The following is a 16962-nucleotide window of genomic DNA, read 5'->3' on the forward strand; positions in this document are numbered from 1 at the left end:
ACGGGACGGTTCAAGACCTCACATTTGATTAGAATACGAGAAGACAGGCTCCAGAAGCGGTTTTTCAATGGTAGTACTCCAGCTAAGACCTCCAAACTCATCGTATGGGTCGATTGCATGCAACCTAAGGCGATACGCAAACAACGATATTGTATTCGCTCCAGTTTGATCAAATGTGTGTTTGCTGCGGAGCGGAAGCAGAAACACCCGTATTCAATAACAGACAATATCGTTGTTTGGTAAAGCCTTATAAGGTCTCCTGGATGGGCTCCCCACCATTGTCCGGTTATTGTACGAAGAAAATTCACTCTTTGTTGACATTTTTTCATCAGATACCTCACGTGACAACCCCAGGTGCCTTTAGAGTCGAACCAGACACCAAGATATTTTTGTACCAAAACCTGAGAAATCGTTTTACCCATTAATTGTATTTGAAGCTGAGCAGGTTCATGCTTCCTAGAAAAAACTACTATCTCAGTCTTCTCCGGAGAGAATTCGATACCTAGCTGTAAAGCCCAAGCAGACAAATTGTCCAAGGTATCTTGCAATGGTCCTTGCAAATCGGCAGCTTTGGCTCCTGTAACAGAGATTACACTGTCGTCTGCAAGTTGTCTTATCGTGCATGAATTTGCCAGACATTCGTCGATGTCATTTACATAAAAGTTGTAAAGAAGGGGGCTTAAACATGAGCCCTGGGGAAGACCCATGTAGCTAATGCGAAAAGTTGCCAAATCGCCATGCGTAAAATGCATGTGCTTTTCGGACAACAAATTGTGCAAAAAATTGTTCAAAATTGGAGAAAATCCTTGTCGGTGAAGTTTACCCGAAAGAATGTCAATAGAAACGGAATCAAAAGCCCCCTTAATGTCCAAGAACGCAGACGCCATTTGTTCTTTACGAGCATACGCCAGCTGAATATCTGTTGAAAGCAACGCAAGACAATCATTCGTCCCTTTGGCACGGCGGAAGCCAAATTGAGTTTCTGATAGTAGACCATTTGATTCGACCCAGTGGTCTAAACGACGGAGTATCATTTTTTCCATCAATTTCCGGATACAGGATAGCATTGCAATCGGCCTATAAGAGTTGTGATTAGAAGCTGGTTTCCCTGGTTTTTGGATGGCGATCACCTTCACTTGCCTCCAATCCTGCGGTACAATGTTTTGCTCCAGGAACTTATTGAACAAGTTCAACAAGCGCCTCTTGGCATTGCCGGGTAGATTCTTCAACAAGTTGAATTTGATTCTATCTAATCCAGGCGCGTTATTGTTACAGGACAGGAGGGCAACTGAAAGTTCTGCCATCGTAAAAGGTGATTCTATCGCGTCGTGGCCCGGAGACGCATCGCGAACAATATTTTGCTCAGGAACAGAGTCCGGACATACTTTCCTGGCAAAATCAAATATCCACCTACTTGAAGACTCCTCGCTTTCGTTGACCGTTACGCGATTCCGCATTCTTCGGGCTGTGTTCCAAAGAGTGCTCATCGATGTCTCCCTCGACGTCTCGTTCACGAACCGACGCCAATATCCACGTTTCTTTGCTTTAGCCAAGCTTTTAAGCTTGGTATCAAGCTCCGAATACCGTAAATAGTCGCCAGGTATACCTCCCGTCTGGTAGGCCTTAAACGCGTCGGATCTTTGCGTGTAGACATCGGAGCACTCTTGGTCCCACCACGGAGTGGGAGGCCGTTCTTTGATCGTTACGCCGGGATATTTCTTCGTTTGGGCTTGCAACGCGGCGTCGAGAATCAAGCCCGCGAGGAGGTTGTATTCTTCAAGTGGTGAATGATGTTGGATCGACTCGACCGCTTCTGAAATCATTTCCTCGTATAACTTCAAATTGACATTCTGTGTGAGGTCATACGGAATGTCAATTGGTCGCATGCGAGTTGACCCGTTAGTAATTGAAATAAGAATAGGCAGATGGTCGCTACCGTGAGGATCGAGGATTACCTTCCATGTGCAATCCAACCGTAGCGACGTCGAACATAAGGATAGATCCAAAGCGCTTGGGCGCGCTGGAGGTTTCGGGATACGTGTCATTTCACTGTTGTTTAAAATAGTCATGTCGAAGTCATCGCAAAGGTTATAGATTAAAGAGGAGCGGTTATCATTGTATGGGGAACCCCAAGCCACGCCATGAGAGTTGAAGTCTCCCAAAATCAAACGTGGCGAGGGAAGAAGTTCTATTAAATCAAAGAGCAGCCGTTGCCCAACCTGTGCTCTGGGGGGAATATATATTGAGGCAATACAAAGCTCTTTACCTTGTATTGTCATTTGACATGCGACAACTTCGATGCCTGGAATCGAGGGGAGGTTAATACGATAGAAAGAATAGCACTTTTTAATCCCTAAAAGTACTCCTCCATATGGGGTGTCTCGATCAAGGCGAATAATATTAAAATCATGGAAGTTGAGATCAATATTTGAAGTAAGCCAAGTTTCACAAAGGGAAAATGCATCGCATTTGTTTTTATTTATCAAAACTTTAAACGAATCAATTTTTGGTAAAATACTTCTACAATTCCACTGTAAGACAGAGATAGAATCCTTCATATACGCAGTTGAATTAGGCATCGAAGGATACAATCGCTGCAAGGAGAGGCCATTGGGCAGTCAACTGCTTCAAAAATGATCTAACTGTTGGGAGGAATGCTGTAAGAAAAATTTTAATTGGATCGGGTACATTGAAAGTTTCAAAAATCCAGTCCACAATGTCAGAAAATTTCACTAATCCAGAGTTTGTTTCATCAACTGGGAGTGTAAAAGGAGCAACTGGGGTTTTAGATGTTCCTGGCAGTGCTGGGAACTCCTTCTGGGACTTTAAATTTGCCAGCCCAGGAGGAGTTTGCTTCGGTTTTTCCGCAGCACTGTTTGGTTTGTTTGTAACTTTCATTTCACTTTGAGAAATCTTAGGACCTTTTCTGGGAAGTTTAGGAGAGGAAATATTTTTCCTCTTTCTAGACTCCCCAGGATTGGCGTAAGATGCTCCCGCTGGTGAATCGTCAGAATCGGTTTCCTCAGAGGGCAACAGATCGAAGGGGTTCGAAGTAACGGGAGAAGTGGTAACGGTCGCCTTCAGCATGTCAGCGTAGGAACGCTTTGAACGCTCTTTGAGAGACCGTTTTATTTTATCCCTGCGCTGCATGTACACCGCACATGTCGAGAGCTCATGCAGATTTTCTCCGCAGTGAATACACTTTTCAGCGTTAACACTGCAAGAATCTTCCGCATGAGACTCCCCACACTTGCCACAACGTGCCTTATTGCAGCAGTAGGCGGCTGTATGGCCTAACTGCTTGCAATTCAGGCAGTTCATGACGCGGGGCACGTAGAGCCTCACAGGGAGACGAACCCGGTGGATCGAGACGTGGCTTGGTAGTGCAGACCCGGCGAACGTAACTCGAAACGAGTCTGACGGAGTGTATACTGTTTTGCCACCGATGATCGATGCTGACCGCAATTGCTTGCAGTGAAGAGCTCAGAGCAAGCTATATCGTTGGCCTCTTTCAGGTTACCGACCACGACACGGAGCTTGTTAGGCCGGACCTTGGAAATTTCGGTCACGCCCTTGTACTCCTTCGTCAGGTCTTTAGAAATCTGCAAGAGGTTCAACTGTTTCGATTTCGGTCCCGCCTTTGGCCGAAAATAGACAGTATAGCTGCCCTGGGCTCCGTCTGGGTAAAGCCTGGGGCGAGGGGGGACTGAAGAATGAACAGGGGAGGGGGTAACAGAAGGGTCAGGGTCAGAGGGGTTCGGGGATGGTGGCGCGGGAGGCGAGGGATCTACATCCATCGCGCTATGTTTAGCGCACTAGCGCTGACAAGAACACGTACCTTTTTATTTCTCCCTTCCAGTAAGGTTGGTTGTCCGATCGTTCGAAGTAGCAGCCGTTACAGCCAGCAGCACCAATACAGCAGCACCAAACAGCCACCAGCAGCGAGCCAGGTGTGAGATCACTCCACACAGCGATACGACTCGCTGACACTGATGGCTTCTTCTTTTTCCTCGTTTGTGTCTCGTCCACTGCTGTAGCACAATCCAGCCAGCAGCCAAATCGGCTTACGCACCAGCTGGCAGTCACGATGCGAAACAGTTGCACAAAGGAACGACCTTGAACCCGGATTTATTTCACTCGACCAGGCAAACAATGCCAACACTTGTTCACACGTCTTTTGTTTTATACTCTATCGGACCGATCACCAAACACGTCCAGTACTGATGCGTGTTCGGCACAGAATGATGTATGGATGTTATCATGATAAGTATTCTTCGAATAAGTCCACGGTCAATTAAAATGTAATCATCCTTCCACAGTGATGACGTTGCCGGTCCAACTACAAAATTGTCGCTACATAAAACAGAAGTTGGTTAAACAATTCCTCAAATTTCAAAAGAAAGCCGGCTTGCACCGTAAATCCAGAAAGCGCAAGTTTAATAATCGAAATACGCTGGCAGGATTATTACTGAAAGTTTATGAAATTTATTTTTTTACGTAAAAATAAACCAAAATACTTTGGGTAACCACACTGAATACAAAAAAGGCTTGCGTTGAATATTTTATCGGGATACCTTCAAGTTATTACAATTCCTGCTACTAAAAGATGCTTTCTTCTCCTGGTTCAAATTGACAACTCATTCCGATTCATTTGACTTTTCCACAGCTTCGTATCCGTTTTTCCCTCCCAGACCAAGACTATGCTAAAACATCTAGGCTTGAAAAATTAATAATGAAATTCTCATAATGCACGAAAATCGAATTACCCGTACCCGACCTGAACCCGACCAGTTGAGAATTTTTCAAACCCGTACCCGACCCGAACCCGAAGCCTTGGTTTTTAAATTACCCGTACCCGACCCGAACCCGAAAAATATTTTTTGGCGTTACCCGAAACCCGACCCGAAACTCGACCCGAACCCGTCGGGTACGGGTCGGGTACGGGTATTGGGTAAAAATACCCGTACCCGACCATCTCTAGCTTGCACCCCTACGGACCGGATGCACTTTTCAACTGCTGAGCGTCGGATTCCACTGGCTCAGGACTTTGACGGGGGTCCCTACGGATTGGGGGGTCGGTGAGTGCGACCGCTCAAGCCGTCCTAGTCGGCGTCTTCGACGCTAGAGCAATTGCGTCCACTATCTCAGGGAGGCTATTGAAATTTAATTATAAATGCTTATGGTGGTTTTACTCTCGACTCACTTATATGAAATTTACTATGATTCACTGATGCGCCTATGCATCTTTTCACCATCTGAGATGTCTACTTCATACACTACTGCTCCGCTCGAAGGCCACTTTGTAAAAGACCCTTGAGTTTGATTTGCCTTTCTTTGGCAGCCTCGAATTAGAGAACAATTGACACTCTTTGATTGTATATATCGGATGTTGTAAACGTTGCACGGACGAGATGAGATTTTAATCTCCGATTGCGTATTTCAAACGCCACTGCAACAGATGCTGCGACTTGCATGAAATGTTGCCTGAAAGCGACTCGGTTGCACTAGCGTTAGCACTTATCGTTACAGCATCGCACATAATTATGCGTTCCAATTTATGCATATTTTAATTGAATTGATGAATAGCTTTGTAAAACGCAAACTTTTTTTAAAAATGAGCATTATTGAATGTTTTTGTTATAAAAAAGTAAGAGTGCTCATTGAGAAATGTTAAGAGAGTTTAAGGCGGTTGGTAAACGGCTGGGCATTGCGTACCAGCGGTACATCCGTACTAGTTGGCATAAAGCAGACCCCAGTGTGGTCCATAACATAATGCCCAGCAACTCTTATCTCTACCTCCGCGTGGTTAACCGGTGGTAACTTGGTCGTATGCTGACAGAGAAGAGGGAGCTGTTCTCCTTGGAGAGCAGCTTGCCGGAGCGTCTGTTCCCCAGTTTAGTGGCGGCTCAAACAGCGACTGATCCGGAGCGGACGGCTGAAATATGAAATGCTGTGTCTCGCCAGCTACACCCAAAACGGCAGCCCCGTCGCGAGACTAGGCATCGCAGCATGTTGAAATAAACATACTATGAACAATCCAGAGAATGATACGAATCGGAATAATCGGTATAGACCTAGGCAAACGAAAAAGGACAACGATTGGAAACTTGGTACTTGGAATGTTAGGACTCTGCTCGAACCACCACGTGCGGACTTCTTGGCCAGAGAGCTACGGAAGGCAAAAGTGGAGGTAGCAGCCATGCAAGAGGTGCGTTGGCCTAAAACACGAGAACGTGAATTTCGGGCGGTTGATCCGACCGCGGGCACTTCTTTCAAGTACCACATCTACTACAGTGGCGGTGATAGAGCGAAACGGGGCGTCGGTTTCGTGCTACTCGGAAACAAATGAAGCGTGTCATTAGGTGGAGGCCTATTAATGGCCGTCTATGCGTATTAAGGATCAAGGGCAGATTCTTCCATTACAGCCTTATGAACGTGTACGCGCCGACAAACGATAAAACCGGTGACGTAAAGAAGGAATCCTATGAGCTCCTTGAGAAAACGTATGGAGAGTGCCCACAACACAACATAAAAGTCGTCATCGGAGATACACGCACAAGTCGGACGAGAGGAGTTCTTTCGTCCCGTAATTGGTAGGGAAGGCCTTCACTTTACCACCAACGACAACGGCTTGAGGTTAGTGAACTTCGCCGCGGCCAGGGGAATGGCCATCTGTAGTACCCATTTTGCACGTCTGAACATTCGGAAGCACACCTGAAGACAACCCAATGGAGAGGCCTGCTCCTAGATCGACCACGTGCTGATCGACGGCAGGCATTTTTCAGACGTCATAGATGTGTGGTCCTTCCGAGGGCAAACATCGACTCGGATCAGTATTACTATTTCTTTATTTGAATTATGTAACGTAAGATATGTATCTTTTTTAATGTTACAACGTGGATAGATTTGGATTCTAATTGTTAATTTTCCTACTTAAATTCTATTTCATAAATTGTTCTCTTTAATTAGACTCAGATCAGTATCTCGTGGTAGGCAAGATTGGCGCCCGGTTGTCCAACGTATTCAAAGCGAGATCGGCGAGGAAGATACGTTTGGACATCCAGAGGTTATCAGCGAAAGGAGTTGCTGCAGAAAGTTGCTAGACGGATCGGTAAGTGAACCTAAACGAGCAGTGGAACAGCGCAAGAAGTGATAATCATGCCAATGGGAACCTCGCGTAGTGGGTGGTTCGATGCTGAGTGCCTAGACCTGACGGAGGAGCAGAACCGAGCCTTTGCCAACACGTCAGTAGCAGCTAATTGTGTAACGCGTCAGATGCGGAAGAAATACCGGGAGACAAGTGCCCTCGAAAAAATGCTTCACCGCCGTAAGAAACGTGAGCATTATGATCGCGTCCTCGCGGAGGCGGAGAATTGCTTCATCAAGCACGACACGAGCTTCCATAGAACGTTTAACGAAATCAGGAACCGGTCCGTGCCAGTACTTGCCATGTGTAATGACAGGGAGGGGAATCTGATTACCGAAAAATTGCAGGTGGCCAGGCGTTTAAAGTAACATTTGGAAGGGGTGTTGAACGATGAGGAAGGTAGGAGAGTCGTCGAAAGGAACAGGATAGAATTTGGGGGGACGGACAAGCGCCGGACCCACCAGCATTTGACGAGGTGAAGAATGCTTGCAAAAAGCTAAAGAACCACAAAGCCGCTGGGAAGGATTGGTTACCGGCTGAGCTTTTCAAAGTCGGGAGCGGGCGGCTGTGTAATGCAATTCACCAGATTATCCTAAGGGTATGGTCTAAGGAACAACTACCTACGGACTGGTTGGAAGGGCTCGACTATAGTAATTATCGAGGCATAACTCTCCTCAATTCCGCTTATAAAATTCTCTACCGTATCCTGTTCCAGCGATTGAGGCCATTGCAGGAAGCCTCTGTTGGAGAATACCAATCCGGTTTTCGAGTGGGGCGATCTACAACGGACCAGATGTTTACTTTGAAACAGATCCTCGACAAGTTTCGAGAACACAACTTGCAGACTCATCATCTGTTGATAGACTTTAGGGCGGCGTACGATACAGTGAAACGCAACGAGCTGTGGCAAATTAAGTTTGGACATGGTTTTTCAACGAAACTAATTGAACTGTTACGTGCGATGCTTGATGGTTCCACCTCAAGCGTCAGGACAGCGGGCGAGTTTTCGGACGCGTTTGTGACGTTAGATGATCTAAGGCCGATGACGGGCTCTCGCTCTGCTGTTCAACATAGCTTAGCATTGCAATACGAAGGGTAGTGGTGTAGAGGAGCGGCACCATCGTCACGAAGTCTCACATGCTTCTGGGATTCGCGGACGACATTGATATGATTGGTGTTAACCGTAGAGCAGTTGAGGAGGCCTATACGACTCCAGAAGGGAAGCTGCGAGAACTGGACCCACCATAAGGACTGCGAAAAAAGAAGTACATGGCGGCTGGCAAATAGCGTAGTAGTTCTGTGGGTGTTGAAGCTGCTGTGGAGATGGATGGGGATACTTTCGAAGTGGTCGATGAATTTGTTTATTTTGGTATTCTCGTGGCATGTATCAACGAGATGAAACGCGAGGTGGAGAGACGGATTGCGGCAGCGAACAGAGCCCATAGCCTACAGATCCGTACGAAAATTGCGCTCTCTAATATTCTGATCCGCCCAGTGACGCTCTACGGACATTCTCGAAGGCAAACTAGAAAATGGGGTGTGGCGCAGGCGCATGAATGACGAGCTGTACGAAGTGATGAAACACGGCAGGTTACCGTGGGCTGGCCATGTAGCACGGATGGCGGATGAGCGACCGGCAAAGATAATATTTAGCAGAGAACCGGATAGAGGTCGACGACTTCGAGGCAGACCTCGTACGCGCTGGATATGTGCTGTCGACGAGGATGCTTGAGCAGCGGGTGTAAGGGGAGACTGGCGACGAGCAACCCAAGACCGAATTTTGGGGAGGGGTATTCTGGATCCGGCATAGAATCTCAACGATATGTCATCGTAAAAGTAAGCAGGTAAGTTATTAATCCTGTAGAACAATGATTCCTTAACTTTGATTACAGCACCTAGTTTGGTAGTTTAAGCCGTAGAACATTCTTCTTCTTGGCTCCACCAAGCAAGAAATTCGTCATGATTTGCGTTTTTACTACCTGAGAGGTAAAAACGCAAGGAAGGCGGCCGAAAAAAATTATGAATTTCATGTGCCCGATACTGTAACGTTCCGCACAGCACAGCGTTGGTTTGATCGCTTTCGTTTTGGTGTAGTGGCTGTCGAAGATACACCCCGTACTGGTAGGCCAATCGTCACAGAAACCGATAAAATTGTGGAAATCATTCAAGTAGACCGGCATGTGAGCATTAGCTCGATTGGCCAGGAACTGGGTATAGACCATAAAACTGTTTGGAACCATTTGCAGAAGATTGGATTCCAAAAAAAGCTGGATGTTTGGGTGCCACACGAGTTGACGCTTAGACCGAATCAACGCCTGCGGTGCACTGCTGAAACGGAACGAACTCGACCCATTTTTGAAGCGGATGGTGACTGGTTATAAAAAGTGGATCACGTACGACAACCTCAAGCGAAAAAAATCGTGGTCGAAGTGCGGTGAATCGGACCAATCCATCGCCAAATCCGGATTGACGGCCAGGAAGGTTTTGCTGCGTGTTTGGTGGGATTGGAAGGAAATCATCCACTATGAGCTGCTCAACTATGGCCAGACCCTCAATTCGGTTCTCTATTGTGAGTAGCTCGACCGTTTGAAACAGGCGATTAACCATAAGCGATCAGAATTTATCAATAGGAATGGTGTTGTTTTCCACCAGGACAACACTCGGCCTCACACATCTTTGATGACCCGCCAGAAGCTACGGGAGCTCGGATGGGATGTCCTATCGCATCCACCCTACAGCCCGTACCTGACACCGAGTGATTACCATCTCTTCCGGTCCATGCAAAACGCTCTAAGTTGGCTTCAAAAGAGGCTTGTGAAAACTGGTTCTCTGAGTTTTTTGCAAATAAGGAGAGGGGGAGGGGTTTATAAAGGGGGAATAATGAAGTTGCCTTCTAATTCTATTCTCTAGAATGTCTCTTTTCTTTCCACTTTCAACATTTTTTTCACTTGTAATTTCCATTTTGCGTTTAAATTATTGTTTGTAATATATGATGCAATTCGTAAAAAAATAAATATTAAAAAAAAGAAAGAGGCTGCTGCACGATTGAGCTGGAATTTTAAATGGATGCTTTTTTCGAGAAGACAAAACTTTTGAAACTTATTGCTCAACAAAATTCGAAAAGTCGATTTCCATTGAACATGAACAACAATTTGAATGTTGTTCTCGAGCTGACCGTTGACTGAACCACGCAACAATCAATTTCTAAAGCACTTGCGTTGCACGATAAGCGTTTTTTTTTGCGAGAGAGACTTTTTATTTTGGGCCGAAAAAACACAACCCACGGTCCCACCGATCCTTCCGGATACACTTTATACATACACCGTTGTATTTCCCTAGAATCAATATTCTCCTATTTTCTTTATAGACCTCATCCTAAACCATTTCGCGAAGTTATTGGGTTAAGACTAGCCCCGGCAATCTTCGTTCCGCTAATTTCTTTTTCTTTATTTAAAGGATTTCAAACACTCTAAATTGAATTCACCTACACCTTTCGATTTGTTTACACTCTGCAAATACATAACGAATCGGACATTGGATACGTTCAAACTCAAAAGAAAAATCGTGTGATGTCAATTTCTGGCCTCTGACCATCATTCCCATATGGAATATTCAGTAGGCTGTCCCAAAAAAATCGATGTTGAAAAAGTCAAGGTGCTCAGCCCTAAATTGAAAGATAATGTTATTTATAGCATTTTTGTAGAACATTTCGACTTTCTAAAATGTCGTTTTCAGGTTGCCCAAAACGTGATTTATGAAAAAATTACTTTTTCAAGCTACAAAACCACTTTTTTGCACTTTTTTCAAATCTTTTCGATTCCTTAATTTTTCCATATATTTTTTTATTTTTGTGGGGTTGTTTTTGAATATTTTGCATGGTTTGGTTCAGCATCGCATTCAATTATTTGACTCACTGAGCCCACTGAACATCACAAAAAAGTGAATTTTCTTTATAATTTTTAGATAAAACCCTTCAAAACACATATAAAAATTTTTCTCGATCAAGAACTGAAATTTTTATTGCAAAGCGGAATTCAAGACGAAAATTTACATAAAAAAAGATCCTTGATATCTTATCGGGGGGCTGAGATATCGGCGTTTTTACATGTGATGGAAAACTATGCATTTTGTCAAAAATGACACTAAAGTTCAATATCTCCATTGCACAGTGTTTTATTTTGCCGGTTGTGTGTATAATTTCCTAAATAGTGATTCAAATGTTGATTATAGTCATGAGGTAAGTTCGGAGAAATTTCAGGATATTCAAAAATGCACCTTTTAATGTAGAAAGAAGGGTGATCAATCCACCAATAAGTGAGATAAAAAATTTACTTTTTAATCAGAATAAGATAGACGCAAGGTGTCTTCGACAAAGTTTTAGGTTATCATAAAACAAGAAACTTTACCGAAGACATCATGTTTCTATCTCTTACATATTACGAGCGACATTGAGTTTTCTATTAGAAGGCACGAAGTTATAATTTTCGTTCTAACTTTTTTCGCAGATTTTTCCAAATTTTGAAGCCTTCTACTAAGTTATCACCCATCAAAAAATGCATTTGTTTTCTGAACATCGTTATTTTTTATCTCCCAAAATAAAACAGTTATTTAACATGTTTTTTTTTTTTTTTTTTTTTTTATTCTCGCTTATTTTCCGTCGGTCTAGTTCCGCCACTGTTGTGGCCAATCACCGACGCCCAGGGAGGCGACTCCACACCCAGGACCCTAACTCACGACCCGTTTATTAACGGACCGGCGCCAACGGCTTTACTTCCTCATGCGATGGAAGGCGTGATCCCAGAAATTTTTCGCCTCAGAAAATCTCCCGGTGTCGGCTAGGATTGAATCTAGACCAGTTGGGTTGGTTGTGAGTGGATCACGCCACCTCACAACCATCGACACCTATGTCGGCGGTGGGATTCGAACCCAGGCGTCGAGCGTGGTTGGCGGAGACGTTACCAACCACACTAGGCCCCCGCTATATTTAACATGTTTGTTAAAATGCATAGTTTTCCATCACATAGAAAAATGCCAATATCTCAGCTCCCCGATAAGATATCAAGGACCTTTTTTCATGTAAATTTTCGTGGTAAATCCCGCTTTGCAATGAAAATTTCAGTTTTTGCTCACAAATTTTTTTTATTTGTGTTTTGAAGGGTTTTATCTAAAAATTACTAGAAAAATTAATTTTTTTGTGATGTTTAATGGGCTGTGGGAGTCAAAAAACTGCATACAATGCTGAACCAAATCAGGCAAAATATTCAATAACAACCCCGCAAAAATAAAAAAAATGTACGAAAAAATGTAGGAATCGAACAGAATTGAGAAAAGTGCAAAAAAGAGGGTTTGTAGCCTAAAAAAGTCATTTTTTCATAAATCACGTTTGGGCAACCTGAAAACAATTTTTTAGAAAGTCGAAATGTACTACAAAAATGCTATAAATAACATAATCTTTCAATTTAGGGCTGAGCACCTTGACTTTTTGATCATCGATTTTTTTTTTTGGGATACCCTAATATTTAGTCATTTTTTGCTGTTTGCCAGAAACCGGAAGCCGCCATCCTAGAATTCAAAATGGTGTGTGAGGTAGTTTTTGAGTATCTGTGCGTCATCATGTTTACGGAAATACCATATTGGGTCACTTCGGCTGTTTTCTAAGCACCGGAAACTGTCATTTTGAATTTCAAAATGACATGTAAAGTTGATTTCTGGTATCATTCTGGTTTCCTGATATACCCATATTGGGTGGTATTCGTTTTTTTAGCTGTTTCCAGAAACAAGAAGTTGGTATCTTAAATTTCAAAAGAGCATGTGGAGTTCATTTCTGTTCTCTGAGCGTCACTCTGGTTCCGAAAATATCCATTTTGGGTTGCAATCTTTTTGGGCTGTGTTTCAGAAAAAGGATGTGTCCGTCTTATTTAATTGAAAATGGTGTCCGAGGTCGATTTTTGGCTTCCCGTTGGCTGTTTTCCAGAAACCGGAAGTCGCCATATGAGAATTCAAAATAGTATCTGATCTGATCAGCACCATTACGAAAATACCCATATTCGATCCAAAATAGGGAGGAGTGTCAACCCACTATAGAAATATTTTTCGCCCACAAAAACCTGCACATGCCAAATTTGGTTCCATTTTTTCGATAAATTCTCGAGTTTTGTGTTCATTTATGTTCCATTTGCTTGATTAATTCTGGAGTCATGAACAAATTTGTGTTTCATTTGAATAGAAGCCCTCCTTTTCAGGAAAGGGAAAGGTGTCGAACCACAATTCTTATCCTCAAAAACCTCCTCATGCCAAATTTGGTTCCATTTACTTGATTAGTTTATGAGTTATGCAGACATTTGTGTTTCATTTGTATTACAGCCCCCCCCCGTTTCTAGAAAGAGAAGGAGTGTCGATCTACAACATAAATATCAACATAAACATCATATATATCACTTGCTCTTGCGATTCACGACACGCTAAATTTGGTTCCATTTATTTGATTAATACATGAGTTATGCAGATATTTGTGATTCGTTTGTATGGGAGCCCTTCCTTCCAGAGCAGGGAGGGGTATCCAACTACCAAAGAAATATTTTTTGCTTCTAATACTTTCACGTGCCAAGTTTGGCTTCATTTACTTAATAAGCTCTCGAGTAATGCAAAAATTTGTGTTTCATTTATATGTGGGCAAGGGAGGGGTCTCAAAATATCATGAGAACCTTTTCCGGCCCCAAAAACCTATGCATACAAATTTTCAAGTGATCGGTTCAGTAGTTCCCATATCTCTTTGGATCAGAGAGACAGACAGGACTGGATTTTTCTATGTATAGATAGATAGATAACATTAAATTCGAGTACACCAAAGTTGCTTTTTACGCGCGGGATACGTGCCGCGTAAAAAAACCGCGTAAAAAATACCGCGTAAATTCCGGAATCCGCGTAAAAAAAAAACCGCGTAAATCCCGGAATCCGCGTAAAAAAAACCGCGTTAATTCCGGAATCCGCGTAAAAAAACCGCGTATATTCCGGAATCCGCGTAAAAAAACCGCGTAAAAAGCGACTTTAGTGTATATGAGAATACGCTTCGTCATGAGCAGATGTTTACATCATTTTGGAATGGAATTTTTCCATAGAGGGTTGCGAACGTCTTTGGCACTTGTTTTCCTAGGCAAGTTTCTGCATAAGATCGCTGCAGAAAATCTGCCGAAGAAAACCACTGCTGAAGCCGTTCGCTATCCTAGATATCCAAAAATGATAATTTCCAATACAATTGTTTTGATTGTCCATCGCAAAACTTGAATCACTGCTCAATTATTCATCTCACGACGCCCCTACATCCATCACACTGTTAATTATGAATGAATCATATTATCATGAATGAACGTAGCCGCAGCCCGTCGTAGTAGGTTACCTAGATATCCACTGTAGTTTACGTGCAAAATTGATAACCTAGGCAACCTGTCCATTTATGTCAATTATGTAGGAATAATTTAACGTTTTCAGTATATTTTTTTCGTATTAACAGGAACTGAGTTGGCAACTTTTGATTTTCTTCAACGCAGTGGAATCAAATGAAAATACATACAGTTGTAATTTAGGAATTGTACAAATTCATCTCACATATTTCTGCTAATTCAAGCTTGATTTTGGAAATTTGAGGTGAACATTTCAAATATTCAAGTATTCTCAGTGTAGTGTTTTTAAGTTTTAAAGGATTATACTTCATGAGGAATCTAAAGTGAACTAAGAAGAATCCATTCCATGAAAAAGCGGATCGGTTTAAGTAGAAAATATGCGTTTTTTCCTGTTTTCATTTGTGTTTCCATGTTGTATGAAATGAATATATGGGCTAAGATGAATAATGGAGCAGGGGCCATCCACATACCACGTGGACAGCTTTGGGGGAGAGGGGGGTTGGGTAATGTCCACGGTCCATACAATTTTTTTTGAATTTATATGGCCAGTTGTCCACGGAGGGGGAGGGGGGGGGCAAAATTCTTAAAAATCTGTCCACGTGGTATGTGGATGGTCCCTTATGATGTTGTAACATTTTTAGCGGTTTTTCATGATTTTTGTGGTCTGATCGCAGAATAAAACAAAACTAACAAAAGGAGAGTAAACTCGAACTCACCTTTATTTATATAAAGATAGAGGCAAAACACGCGTATCGATTATTTCTGCTCCAGTTCCAGCTTTGTTGGTAGAGTTTGTTAGAGGGAGCAATTTATGACATGTTTTTTTATTTTATGTAACGATTGATTGTTTTAGAAAAGGGTATTAAAATGATCTAATAAGCATGTTGGAAAAACAGCCTATCTCTGTTTAAAACGAAAGCTGAGAGTAATAAAATTACAGTTATTCCTGCGCATATTTTATGCAACTGTTTTCAATGTTATAGTTGGATTTGCATGAATGATTTGGAAAATTCATTTTGGTAATGATCATTCCTAAAAAAGTTGCACTGTTAAAAAACCAAAAAATAAAACATAATGACAAGTGTTCCGCCAAATTTAAATTTACGCTGCCAAAAAATAAAAATAAAAAAATCCCACTTCATAGCGAACCTTATCAACCCACCGGGCCCCGTAAAATCTTTTTGTCTGATAGTCGTGTCAGGGGTTTGCTTGCATTGGTAGGATTTGGTGATTATTCCCTTGGCCATACCTGGTACGTGGTGTTCCTAGAGTGGTGCTACTGCATAGTAACCAGATTCTAGAGAAGCTAGAAGTGCTCTTCGAATCGCGTGACGGGGAGAGGAGGCGAAGCACTGTCAAACCAGTCAGCGCACGTGTGAGCGAGCCTGATAGGGATATTTTTTGTTGCTGTCATATTCCGCGCTCCTTCTGCGAGCAATTCGCAAATCACTGGATTGACCCTATGAAATAAAAAATCCTGCAACCGAGGATGAAAAATGACGACCGGGGATAATGTTGCAGACATGGTGATTTATGTGCTACCGTCAAAAGTGTCAGCATAAAAATGTATCCGAACTCCTGGGATTCTTTATGAGTGACTTTGGGGTATTTTACCGTTTGTTTCGCCTCCTGCGGGGGCGCTGATAAACGCGATGAGCTGCTCTGGTCTTAGCCGGTCGACGATAAAGTTTATTGGCGACCGCGTAGTCATTTTTTTGTTCTGGTTCGATTATGTCGCGCAACACACGCGGACGTGAAGATTGATTGTTCAACTTTGTGGTTGAAATTACTTTGTTCGAGGCATTGAACAACAGTACCACTATATTGGTGTTAAATAAGACAAAGAATCTGGCTCTCGAATCCGGCTGTGCAGGGATTTTATGCTTGAAATTTTAGATCTACAGAATAAGAAAAAAAACATATGTTGTGATGTAAACTGTGGTTGTCGATATCTAATATTAACTGGCGAACCTAAAACGAACTAAAACTAATTTAAAACTAAAGGAAACCTCTCAAGAAAAAAAAATCGAGGAATCAGCCATAACTTGGATACGGATATGAAATTTTTTAAAAATTGTTAGGCTTATAATGCCTGGGATGAATAATTTGATGACAACACTCGCTAGTATCTAGATAATTTATTGCATTGTAAATACTGCATTGCGCAATGTAACAAGCTTGATTAGTTTTTTTTCAGTTCTCTTATCCAGAAGATTATTTTACTTCCATCTTAGGAGGGATCGTAACAACCCCCGTGCGCTCGGCTATGACAACGTATATAGGACATCCCCTTATTCATGCCCCAATATTCACCAGAGCGGGTTGCTGTCCGCTCGACTCGTAACCGATGCATATGCCGGATCAGTGTTCGCTACTTGAACAAACTAAAAAAACAAAAAGAAAGAGGAATCATGA

General features: G+C 42.8%; 1 protein-coding gene across 1 annotated transcript in view; it reads right to left on the reverse strand.

Moving 5' to 3' along the window:
- Positions 1–6702, reverse strand: part of LOC129733131 (60S ribosomal protein L30) — a 279602-nt gene extending 272900 nt beyond the window's left edge. The window contains exon 1 of the mRNA XM_055694728.1: positions 6693–6702. The gene's annotated coding sequence lies outside the window, so the exon portion shown is untranslated. The remainder of the gene's footprint in view (positions 1–6692) is intronic.
- Between the last annotated feature and the right edge of the window lie 10260 nt (positions 6703–16962).

This window comes from Wyeomyia smithii, chromosome 3, assembly GCF_029784165.1.
Source record: "Wyeomyia smithii strain HCP4-BCI-WySm-NY-G18 chromosome 3, ASM2978416v1, whole genome shotgun sequence".
Taxonomy (NCBI): Eukaryota; Metazoa; Arthropoda; class Insecta; order Diptera; family Culicidae; genus Wyeomyia; species Wyeomyia smithii.